The sequence below is a fragment of the Panthera onca genome, chromosome C2, assembly GCF_046562875.1.
Source record: "Panthera onca isolate mPanOnc1 chromosome C2, mPanOnc1 haplotype 2, whole genome shotgun sequence".
Lineage (NCBI taxonomy): Eukaryota > Metazoa > Chordata > Mammalia > Carnivora > Felidae > Panthera > Panthera onca.
In genome coordinates, this window is record NC_138347.1 from 139,907,814 (window position 1) to 139,920,119 (window position 12,306).

Below are 12,306 nucleotides of genomic sequence, written 5' to 3' on the forward strand. Positions count from 1 at the left end.
ACTTCTTTGACCATGCTACCAAAAACTACCCTTATGACTCTTCATGCATAGCGCCTCCCAGGTCATCCTCTTAGCACTTAGGTGATTTTTCCGAGATACTTAATTTCTCTGCCACAGTTTGGTAATCTGTAAAATGGGAAGGTTTTGATAGATTGAGAACTAAATGCAATAGCACATGTAAAGTGCTAATTATAATTTTAAGAGTCCCTGGCATGTAGTGAGCACTCAGTAAACACGGTCCATTTGTAATCATCGTTACCATTAAGGGTAAAAGAAGTAGTATAATCCACAAATGTTGTAATTGATCAATGTAAGAGAAACTCAGAGACATGCCATGAAAGCAACAAGCGTAACTGTATGTCACTATGGGCAGTGGATGCAATATGAGCACAGTGATTCTAAAGATCAGTTACTGAAATGGCCCAGTTGGAGCAATGAGGGGCAGACTGTGAATAGAGTCCTAAGTTAATTATAGAGTCTGTTTAATTCAACAGAAATTTGAAGAACTTCATTTCATGCCAGTCCCTGAGCTACGACTGTGGGAGCACAAACCTGAACCATATAGGTTCCTTTAAAGCATCCAAGATTGATTCCAATGGGACTTGAATGAGTGGAGAGAAGCAAGAAAGGTGTTCCCTGCAGGCTTCAGCAAGAACTTAAGTAGAGGGGCGCCTGGCCAGCTCAATTGGTAAAGCATGCGACCAATGATCTTGGGGCCATGAATTCAGGCCCCAGGTTGGTTGTAAAAAAAGAAAGCAAGGAAAGAAAAAGAGAGAAGGAAGAGGAAAGGGGGAAAGAAGAAAAAGTACGCAGGTAGAGGTACAGAGTCATTAAGGTTCGGGAATTCACGTTGTCTAGAGAACAGGTTCCCTCGTTCCAGAGCAAGAGGAAATAAAACTGACGTGAGGCCTCCCAAGTTATGGAGGATTTAGGGTACCACTGCCAGAACATGGGCCTCATTCTGTAGACATTCAGGAGCCTGTGGGAGGTTTGAACATTGATCAGCAGAAGTAGTACTTAGAATTAGATAATATGTTTCTGTCTTTTCTCTGGTATTACAAATTCCTTGAATCTAAGTATGAAAAGGTTCGAGTTAAAAGGGACAGATCTCTTCAACTTGATGTGTCAAACACTTTCAGTAGTTGTACAATTGTGATCTTTCATTAGTTGGTACTAAGTAAATTTTGTAGCAGAGAGTGATAGGCAGTTGGTGACAGGCAGTCATTCAGCTCTTAGTCATGTTCTCTTTACTTGAGTAATATTTAAAGTGTTAAAATTTTCCTTTTCATTGTATTTTACGTATCACAAACCTGATATATTCTTGAAATACTTATGAAGTTAGATACTGTTCCATGTGGCCCATACCACATGTAAATGGAAAGGAGAAATTTAACATAGTTCATAAGTTGAAATATTTGGTTTCATCTGTGCTCAGATTGAAACCATAAAAGAATCAGAATGACTGTAGATTTATGTTGTCACAGTTACCACCGGAGGTACAGATTTTCAAACAACCACATCTCAGTGTTTTTGTATAGTTTGTAACTTCTTGCAAGTATGTTTGAATACTTACCATATACTGGCTAGCTATTTTTGTCTTCATTTTAAGGAAAATGTGAATATTGTTAGATTTTTCCTCCAATAATTGTGAGATTATTTTTGTCAACAAAGAAATCAGAGTATGAGATTTGGAATACGAACTCAATAACACTTATAAATAGGTTGATCAAAAGAAATATTTTCTATTTCTTGACATTGAGTTTATGAGATGTTTTATTTTTTGTATGTGATTAAAAAAAAAATAAGAAATAGGTTGTTGTGTTTATAGGATATCTCTATGGAAAACAGGAGACCCTGTCCCCTCAGGTACACTGTAGAAGGAAGCCATGAAACTGAATTCCTTACTGACTCGTTATCATATATTGTTACTTGGCAAATGCCAGGAATCTAAGAACTAAAGGGATACAGAGTGTATGTCCTAGTCAGGAGGTATTGTGCCCAGAGGCACCTCTCCCTTCTGGATCTGAACCCTGGAATTATGCTCGGGATTCTCATGGATAAACGTTTGAATAAATGAAGGTAGATCTGGGGGATGAAATTAGAATTTTCAGTGACCCCTAGTGTCGGCTAGCTGCCCAAAGCCTCTAACGTCCCAGAGATCATGACGGAATCTCAGGAGATCAGGGTTGAATTTTACTCTTAAAATGAACATTCTGTATCCTAGCCTCTTAACAGCTGTCCCTACCCCTCCTCTCAAGCAGTTTGAAACCCCTGTCATGTGACACCACCTTTTGAAAAAGGGGAAGATACACATAATTTTACTGTGTTTTAGTAGAGTAACACTTTCATCCAAAATGCATTATATTGCCCACCACATCCCGTAATCCAGATGTATAACTCAAGTACCGTAGCTCTCTCAGCGATTAGCCCAGTTCGTTTTAACATGCACAATCCAAGTTTCCATGGCCATGAAACCTACCTGATCTCAACAGTCTGTCTGAATGAGCCTCCAGTGGAACCAGGAAAGTTATATTTATTAATACTAGAAATTCTTACAGTTTTTTAAAATGAATATTTAATAAGATACAAAATAATGACCTGCATTATCTATAACATTTGCGCCTCAAAGTCTGAACAAACCAAGGATCGTGCTTTGCGAACAGAAATATTTTAGCATCAAAAGAGAAAACTGGGGGCACGTGGCTGGCTTGGTTGGTAGAGCGAGCAACTCTTGGTCATGAGTTCAAGCCTCGTGTTGGGGGTAGAGCTTACTTAAAAAAAAATAATAAAAATTTTTAAAGGAGAAAACGTTATTTTTTGTTACAAAGGAAGTAGTCACAGATCATACCAATCAAACAATTCTGTCAGAGCTTTGAAATATAGAGCCATCAGGCAAGATACTGAGATAAAGGATAAAAAAAAGATCAACGTAAACATTTCAGTCTAGTTGATTTGTATACTACTTATAAATTTTACTGTCCGGAGAATAGTGTTCAGGTTTTAAGGAACTATAAAGAGTTGAGTTATTGCTTGACTTAGATTTTTTTAAATGGGAAGGGAGTGTTCGGAAGACATTTCCTACCACTTTGCCCCCTCCGAGTTCCTTTCCTGCTCTTCCTAGATCTGGCTCTTATTGACTCCCAGCAGTATAGCTGGGTATTTAAATCCTAAGTGACTTGCTTATTGTTAGGCAGGTCAGAAGTCTGCTGAAACAAGCACAGGAAATTTGAAACACCTAAAGGCTATTTAAAAAAAAAAAAACCCTAGCTGCTGACATTTTACTTAGAATTGTAGAGAGAATGGATTGTTCGGGTACTGAGCTGTAGTGTACAAATGCTGGGGTTTTAAGGCCAACTTTTAAAAAATCTCTGAAGTCATTTCACCTGGTATTGCATCAGTTAGGTATTCTAAGGCATCACATGAAAACTAAATCCACTCTGGTGTTGGCAGGCAGCTGTTGTGCCTGTCATTGAATTAGAATTGCTGGAATACCATCCATGTACTTGAGCATGAATCAGAAAATTGGGGAAGGAAAGCTTGATGCCACTGTCTCTGAGGAAGGAGGCAAACGGTGGGGTTCCTGCAAAGAAGCAGATCTTATTAGAGGAGCCCACTAGCTTGATTGTAACGCTTGTGCGGCCAGAGCAGGTCTCCCGACATCGCCAACAGGTATCATCGATTCTGTCATATTTTGAAGTTATAATGTGTTCATTGTAGTAGCTTTATGCTATTATTTTTCAAAGGTGGTTGTTAACTGTACAATGCTTGAGGCACTATTATGAACTAAAGATTTTAAATATGTCATGTTTTTTAATTACCAAAGGTGGTGACAGAATATGAAACTCTCCACTTGGGTCCTCTGAAACACTTATATTTACAATTACTGTGACACTTATGTTCAAGAACATTTCATATTTATTTAAAAACTTAAAGAATGTTATTATAAAGCACTGATTTGTGATTTAAATTGAAGCTCCCCAGTGTTCATATTGTTAGAAATTTAGATTTTAGTTCTCTCACTTTTACATTGTTAATTATAACTTTAGATTTAAATGTGACCTATGTAATGCATGCTGTGAGAATAAAACCTGTCTGGAAGTTGAAAGAACAACATGAGTGTATTTTAATAAAATCTGGAGTATCATTACACTCCTTAGACTTTAATATCAATGAGACTAGTAATACTGAATGAAACAGGAAATCAGAGTGAAGTCAGGCAGAATGATTCTTTTTTTTTTTTTACACTGAACTTAATAAACTGAAAGAAGTTTGAATGAACTAAAGAAGAATGCCAAAACATTTCTATAAATTGTAAAAAGTTAAATTATGGGGGCACCTGGGTGGCTCAGTCGGTTCAATGTCCAACTCTTGATTTCAGCTCAAGTCATTATCTCATGGTTTGTGAGTTCAAGCCCTGCATCAGGCTCTGTGCTGACGGCACAGAGCCTGCTTGGGATTCTCTCGCGACCTGATTTCCCCTCCCCCGCTCCCCCCTCCGCTCTCGCTCTTTCTCAAAATAAATAAACATTTAAAATAAAAAATAAAAAAATTCTATAAATGATAGATATATACAATCAATCTTTAAAAATCTGTAAAGATTATGTAGCTTCTTATAACAGTATTCCATACTTTTTAGCCTAAGTGGTAAATTCTCAGTATTAAGGAAGATTTATTTTCTGATCCTAAGTGTTCGTAAAGGTATATAGAGCATTTTTATGAACGCTTGTGCCCTCCTGAATGTAAGGAAGAAAAATTTGCTGTGAAATAGTTTTGAGTTTACAAAACTGAAGTTGCCTTACTCAGGGTGCTGAGCTTTCTGTGTTTTTTTTCTACAATATCTCCTTACAAAAGCATGTTTTATGAGCCTTTTTTCTTTTATTTTTTTGTATCTGAGCTTTTTTTTTTTTTATCCAAAGAGATCTTTAAAAGGTAACAATTCATAAATTAATAGCTTAGCCACCAGATCATTCTCTCATCAGTCTGTATCTACCACCAGTTTGCCCTCCAGGGAGGCACAAAGGAGAAGGTCTGGTTACTGGTTACAAAGTACATCACTCTTGCTCAGTTTGCCTGGGGTTTCCCCTCAGAGGAATGTGGTTTGAAAAAACTTCCTCCACCACACTTCTATTTGCATATTACTTAATTTTCTTTAACAATGCATCATATCAAATATCCACAGCAATCAAAATCTAACCAAATTTAGTAATAAGAAAGCAACAGCTCCTTGGATGTGTATTATCTGTGTGCCCTGCTAAACTCCCTTACAGTAACAATACTTTCTAGGTTTCCACCCACCTCTCCTGCCAGTCGCCAGTCATCTTTTCTAGCCATTATCTTCCTCATGGCCATTCATTTGGCAGTTGTTAGGTCCTCTTCTCTCACTCTCTCTCCCTCTCTGAGTGATCTCATCTCTGCCTGTGGTTTCACTTACCACCTCTGAGCACTAGAGGAATGACCGCTTGGACATCATAACGACACCACATACTCTGAGGTTTGTCTTAGCTTCCTCAGAAAGAAGAATCTGAAGCAGGGGGCTTTGTGCTGTTACTTTGTTAGGGGCTGGCTATAATCTCAGCAAGTAGAGGGCAAGAAGAATGTAGTTTGGTAGCAGGGAGAGTCAATACATGGATAAGCTGTTGAGTTGCCTGGCACTGCCCGATCCTGGAGGACCATACCCCTGAGAAATAAGGTAAACTGTCTTAAGATTGTGCATTGTGAGAGGAGAAAGGAGGAAGAGTTTTTCCACTAGTTCTTACTGGTCAAGATTTTCCCTAAGATATATTAACTTCCCCAAGTCCCCCAGTAGTTAATGGGGTGATGTGCAAGTGGGGATCCACTTGCAAGTGGGGATCAATGTCAACAAAGATGCCTTGGAGTGAGAGGCAAGAGCTGCCCACAGACATGAGGCAAGGTGCTGTCACATATACCTTTGTGAAGTTAGTACTGATGAAAGCTGAAATAAGACGCAAGTGAAATTGAGAGAATCTAACGTGGTACAGACAAGGTGTCCAGTGTAATATACCCCTTTTACCACTCAGATCACTCGTGCCCTAAATTATACCTAGCTTCCATACTACAGTATGGGGCCTCACTGCCTCCCTGAGATCAGAGATACAAGTGCAATCAGTAACTGAGTCCCTTTTAAGGTGAAGCCTTGCTTTAATCCTATGGCAAAAGACTTAAGGCAAGAGAGCTAAGAGAAACTAACTACTGCAGTCCCTACTGCTGCAACGGACCCTGAAACTGTAAGTGATACTCATCATCTCCTTCTTTTACCCGGTCTACATTTTCTTCATCAGTGGCAAATGTTTTTGCCGGATTTGAGTTCCTTGCCTGCTGAAGTGACCCAGACTTCCCTCAAATGTCTGAGCCCTTAGTTGCCTTTTTCTTATTGAGTCATGCTGGAATTTCCCATTGACTGTTACCACTGGCCATGGAAGCACCAAGAGATTTCTGATGAAATCCCCCAAGTTCTGGACATATTTCTCCCTCCCTCACTTTGTAGCCATAGTCTTTGCTTCTCATAATGATCAGTATTGAGTATCCCCAAAAGTAGACTGACTCCCTTTTTTTCTATGGGTGTACAGACATGAGAAGCCCACAGTGACCAGAAGGTAGTCAGAGATTTACATTTAATGTAACTCTTTTGTGTCCTCTGGATGAAACAGTTACTTCCCCAAACCAGCCTGGGTATCAGGACTTCTAACTTAGCAGATACTGAAGTTTCATGGAAGGGAAACACAAATTCTGCAAGTGGGTCCACTGGGAATGATGATGACAGAAGCTAATCCTACTTTCATCCTTTGGTTCCCAGACCTAAGTATTCTAGCTGTTGGTAGCAGACCATACATTGAAAGCATTGCTTCAGCGTATATGCCACATCTGGAGTTGGGAGTTATCTTTAAGATTTCTCTTTAGCTGACTTTTATTTTTTAACAGTTGATTCTTTGTTTCTTACTTTTTTTTTTTTTTTTTTTTTTTTTTGAGAGACAGAGACAGAGCCCAAGGTGGGGAGGGGCAGAGAGAGAGGGAGACACACACAGAATCCAAAGCAGGCTCCAGGCTCTGAGCTGTTAGCACAGAGCCCGATACGAGGCTCGAACCCACGAACCGTGAGATCATGATCTGAGCCGAAGTCAGATGCTTAACCTGCTGAGCCACCCAGGCACCCTCTGACTTTTTAATAGGCTATTCTACCTGCCTGTAAGGCCAGCTATTTCTCTGTGGGTAGAGTCATGGTTAGAACAGTGGATTCTAAGGTTATGTACCCATTGTCACATTTCTTTGTTATAAAATGGGTCCTTGGCCTAAAGTAGGGTTTTGTGGGATATCATATTGATAGATCAGGTATTTTATAAGCCTTGGGATAGTGGTGGTAGCAAAAGTATTGGGAGCTAGAAACAAAACTCATATCCAGAGTAGGTATTAATTTTAGTAAAATAAATCATTGCCCCTTCCCATGTGCTCAGTCTTACACCCAGTGATTGACTGGTCTTGAGTAATTGTGGCACATTGAGAGCTTGACACTATATCTGTTGCTGGCAGGTTAAAGCATTTAGCAGTAGTAATAACTTTTTTCAGCATTGGTGAGCAGAAGCACCATAGCCATTTTATTCATGGGCTTGTTGTATCAACTCTTTGGTGACCTAACTGGGAGGCTGGCTGACACCCATAGAAGGACTCATCCTGTTCACCTTTTGTTGACCTTTGGCAATACACATTGACATTTGGGTAGATGCTTCCTGGTGGGCACGAATGTGAGATACAAAACTGCGCCTCATTTGTGTCCAGTCCATCTTTCCCAGACCTCCTTATCATACTGTCTTTCACCGCTGTTTTCTAGGCCCCGATCAGCAGTTGAGCCATTTGCTACGGCCCACGAGTCAAGATGTGTGTGGTTGAGGCCGTTTCTCCCTCCATTTGAAATGGATGACCAAATGCACTGCTCCAGCTGTTCTCCCTGGCCAGACTTCCTCTGCCACAGTCGTTTATGTCCACTCCTGAATAAGACTGCAGTGTAGCGGTAGTCCATTGTCGAATTCTTTTTCTTTCTGTCAGTTGGTCATGAAAGAAAGAGACATTTATCACCTGGGAGTCTGGGTTACCTGGAAATGTAATTTACTCATGCTTTCTGAGTATACTTGGGCCTAATCCAAAATAAGTCCTTTCCATCATATAGCAGGTTGTTTCTGTGCCCATCTAACTTTGTGTCTCAGTGAGTACTTCCGGTCCCAGGGTCCTTTGTTGACCCATGGTCAGGCATAAAAATTCCATTAGGGCCCTCTGTTTTCTGCCACAGAACCCCAGGGTTCTGCACTGTGGCTTCTCTTTTGGCACTTGCAAGAGACTCCACAGACACCTTTTCTATCAGGGACAGGTCCTGCACCCTCAGATCCACTGGCACAGTTGCACCACAGCCTGGACCTGCTACCTAGTCTTTTGCATAGTTCTGGGTCACTCTTGGAACAGGCAGCCACTGCATCTCTGATAAACGAGTCAAAGCAGTGTTATGAAATATGGAATATATTGTCTCCAGAACCCAGTGAGGTCTACCTTTTTCTTAGCAGTAGGTGCTGAGAAAAGCGAGATGTTTTTTACCTGACAGAGGGTATTCTTAGCATGTCTCGGAGCCCTTGAGTTCTTAAAAACATAAGCAGTGTGCGGTATCTCCTATTTTTTGTGAGGTGTCTGGTGTGCGTTTTACTAGGTCAACCAGGATTCTTTTCCATTTCTTGCTTTACAGATCCAGTTAGTATGGTGTCATCAATATAATGGATTAGAGTCACATTCTGTGGAATGAGCAGATGATCCAGGTCCGTGCAGATTAAATGTTGAGGGAGATCAGGAGAGTTACTGTTGCCCTGGGGCAGGGTAGTATCCTGTCCGTACCAGGAATCTGCTTTTGATCCACCCTTCTGTGGGCTCTGAGAAGAAAGTACTCACTCCATAAATAGCTGAATACCAAATGCCAGAAGCCGTATAATGTCATACTTAGCATGACAGCCGCTATTGGGACTTCCACCAGTTTAAGGTTACAATGATCCATCATCTGTTTTTTTTTCTGCAGGGTCACTATAAGTATAGAAAGGGTATCTAGGGGCGCCTGGGTGGCGCAGTCGGTTAAGCGTCCGACTTCAGCCAGGTCACGATCTCGCGGTCCGTGAGTTCGAGCCCCGCGTCGGGCTCTGGGCTGATGGCTCAGAGCCTGGAGCCTGCTTCCGATTCTGTGTCTCCCTCTCTCTCTGACCCTCCCCCGTTCATGCTATGTCTCTCTCTGTCCCAAAAATAAATTAAAAAAAAAAAAAAAAAAAAAAAAAAAAAAAAAAAAAGAAAGGGTATCTAATTAAGGACCACCGCTCCTGCATCTGTATGTCTCTGATAGTGGTGCTAATCTCTGCACTTCTTCCCAGTATACGGTATTGCTTTTGATTTACTATATCTAGACTGAAGATGGAGTTGTAGGGGAAAGTTTCAAGGGTTTGCTCCGCTCTTCTTACAAAAATGACACGTATCCCAATGTCAGAGAGCCAGCGTGAGGGTTTCCCAGTTATACACTTGAAGTCAAGAAGTAAGTCCATGGGAGGTCTATAGATCCCACTGGACCTGAGCCAACGCTTGAGGAATTACCTAGCCTCCATACACCTGCATTCTAATCAGAGCAATATAGTGGCATTTCAGATGCCCCAATATGAGTATAGTTTGGAACTCTAATGTGATAGTCCTCAAGAAGTCTGGAGTTTTCCTTTTCCCAGTACTATTACCTGTGTGAAAAAAGTTCCTTGCTCTCTCCTTCCTTACGCTTGCTCTTTTCTCTGCCTGACATATTTCTCTCTCCTCTCTTTCCTTAGGTACTATCTGTCCTCCTTGACAGGGTCAAATTAGTCATGTATGTTATTTTTCACCATGTGTCTCTTTTTTATAATATTACAATAATTGTAGTTTTGTATAAATTGTGTATGCTAACCTGCTCATAAGTTCCTTGAGGGTAGTATCATTACCTGCTTTGTACACTGCTCTAGCCCTAGCTTAGTATCTGCCTTATATATTAGGAGATTAATAACTATTTGGGGAGTGAATTGTTGGATGGATGACAGAAAGTGAAAGAGAAGCGTTTGCAGACTTTGGGAGCACTGTTACTCTAGCTCAGCAATTCTAGGAAGCCTTTCTTCTCCCACCCCTCTCATATTTTAACACTTCTTTTATCTTTGCTTTTGGCCAGCTAGCTGTTGTGACTTAGTTGTTAGTGCCTGTGCATTCACAAAAACACTTGCAAAAAAAGTCTGCAGCTTGGAAGAAAATTCCAGAAGCAGAAGTGGAGCAACATGTCAAGATACACTGCACCAACAATGCTCCTAATGGTACACAGGACTGTATTTTGTGGGAAAACTGTCATCTCTGAGCTGAAAAGTGGTGCAGAAGATTGGAAATATGAATGTAAAGAAGCTTTAGTAATAATTTTTTGCTCACATAGTCTTTTTATTTGTGCTCCAGTGATAATTACCATCTATCACCATTGTACTTATCATGAGAGCCCATTCAGTAAGTGTAAAATAATTTTTATGTTTTAAGAAATCACTCAGTTATAGTTTAATTTGGCAATTTTTTTCTTAATGGTTCATAAAATAATAGTGCATCATCATTTTATAGTGAATGAAATAGGGTATGATATAGTTGTCTTCAGGGCCTCCATTAACATATATGGCATCTTGCGTGGAGTAGGAAGAGACATTCCAGAACAGCCTTGCACGGGATATGAGGTGTGGTGAGGAGAGCCCCTCTCCGCCAGGTGCCTTTGGGGTGTGGGAAATCGCCACCACCACCACATGTGGCAGCTTCAGGTATCCTTGTGGTAATATGTTTTACAATTTTATCTTAGAATTGGGAAACAGAGCATTATATGTAGTTTTTAGACATTGCTGTTCTGTTCTTGAAGCCTATGACTTGAAGAAAGGTTACAGAAAAACTGATTATATAGCAAAGTGAATATTAAATCAATATTCGGAACAGTAAGTTTCTGTTTTTAAAAATCATTCTTTTTAGGGAAGTCATTTTTTCCGAATAGATAAGCCATTGTGAAGAAGTTCTTATCTGTGAATATTAGGGTGTTTCTGGGTAGACAGGAAGTCCAGCAGAATTTAATTTGATTGAATCTGTCTGGGTCAGTGACCTCATAATCTTTCCAGAATGAAGCTCTAGTCATGAAGCATTTCAGTCCCCCTCCTGGGAACTTTGGTCAACTCCTGAAAGGCATGCCTGCCTTTGCTATTTAATATAGATCTTAATATTTATGTCTTTGACAGTGTTTCTATTTGACCATATAGTCTGGAACTATTTTTCATACAGATTATGTCAAAATTTAAATTTTTACAACCTCACTTTGTCTCACAACAGCTTAGGTAAACTTAGTTTATCCACTGTAATTAAGATTTTGAATTCACTTAGGAATAGTTTACGAAATTAATATTTTTTTAGTTTTCTGATAGAAAACTAATCAAGAACGATAGTAGTTCTTCTTATGGAAAGTATTCAAACTTACAGGTAATATTATGTCGTTGGATTCCAGATACTTTCTAACTATCTGAAATGCATTTCTGTTACAAATTTCAAGGTTTATCATTTATATTCAAGTGTATCCAATTTTTTAATAAAATATCTCTTCCTGCTTCTGCTTCCTTTCTCCATCCCCCATCCTCCGTGTAGTTATAAATTTTTTTTAATGTTTATTTATTTTTGAGAGAGAGTGAGACAGAGCATGAGCAGGGGAGGGCCAGAGAGAGGGAGACAAAGAATCAGAAGCAGGCTCCAGGCTCTGAGCTGTCAGCAGAGAGCCCGACATGGAGCTTGAACAACGAACCGTGAGAACATGACCTGAGCTGAAGTCAGATGCCCAACCGACTGAGCCACCCAGGCGCCCCCCCCCTTTTTTTAAATTTTTTTTTAATGTTTATTTATTTTTGAGAGAGAGTAAGACAGAGCATGAGCAGGGGACTCCGTGTAGTTATAGACAGAGAAGTGCAATTTTTAATAACCTGATCTCTAAATTGTTGTCTGGGAGCCCAGGTAATTATAAGGGATTAGAGGCAAAAGTTGCAACTCAAGAGATTAGGAAACTAAGTCTGGCAGAACCAGGGTCTGGTATCTTTGGGAAAATCTTTCAGTGCACAACTCCATGCATTTACTTCCTCCTGCATCTTCTCAGAGTTCACCACAAACTTGCATTTTCCCTTCCTTTCAGTGCTTTATAGAAGTGTGATGTTATCTTCCCGAAGAATCCATAGTGTTCTGTTGAATGGGGCCCCTTACCTT

General features: G+C 40.1%; 1 protein-coding gene across 5 annotated transcripts in view; it reads left to right on the forward strand.

Annotated features, from left to right (window-relative positions):
- UBE2E2 (ubiquitin conjugating enzyme E2 E2) overlaps nt 1-12,306 on the forward strand; it is a 374,957-nt gene that overhangs the window by 220,642 nt on the left and 142,009 nt on the right. The gene's annotated exons all lie outside the window — the stretch shown is intronic.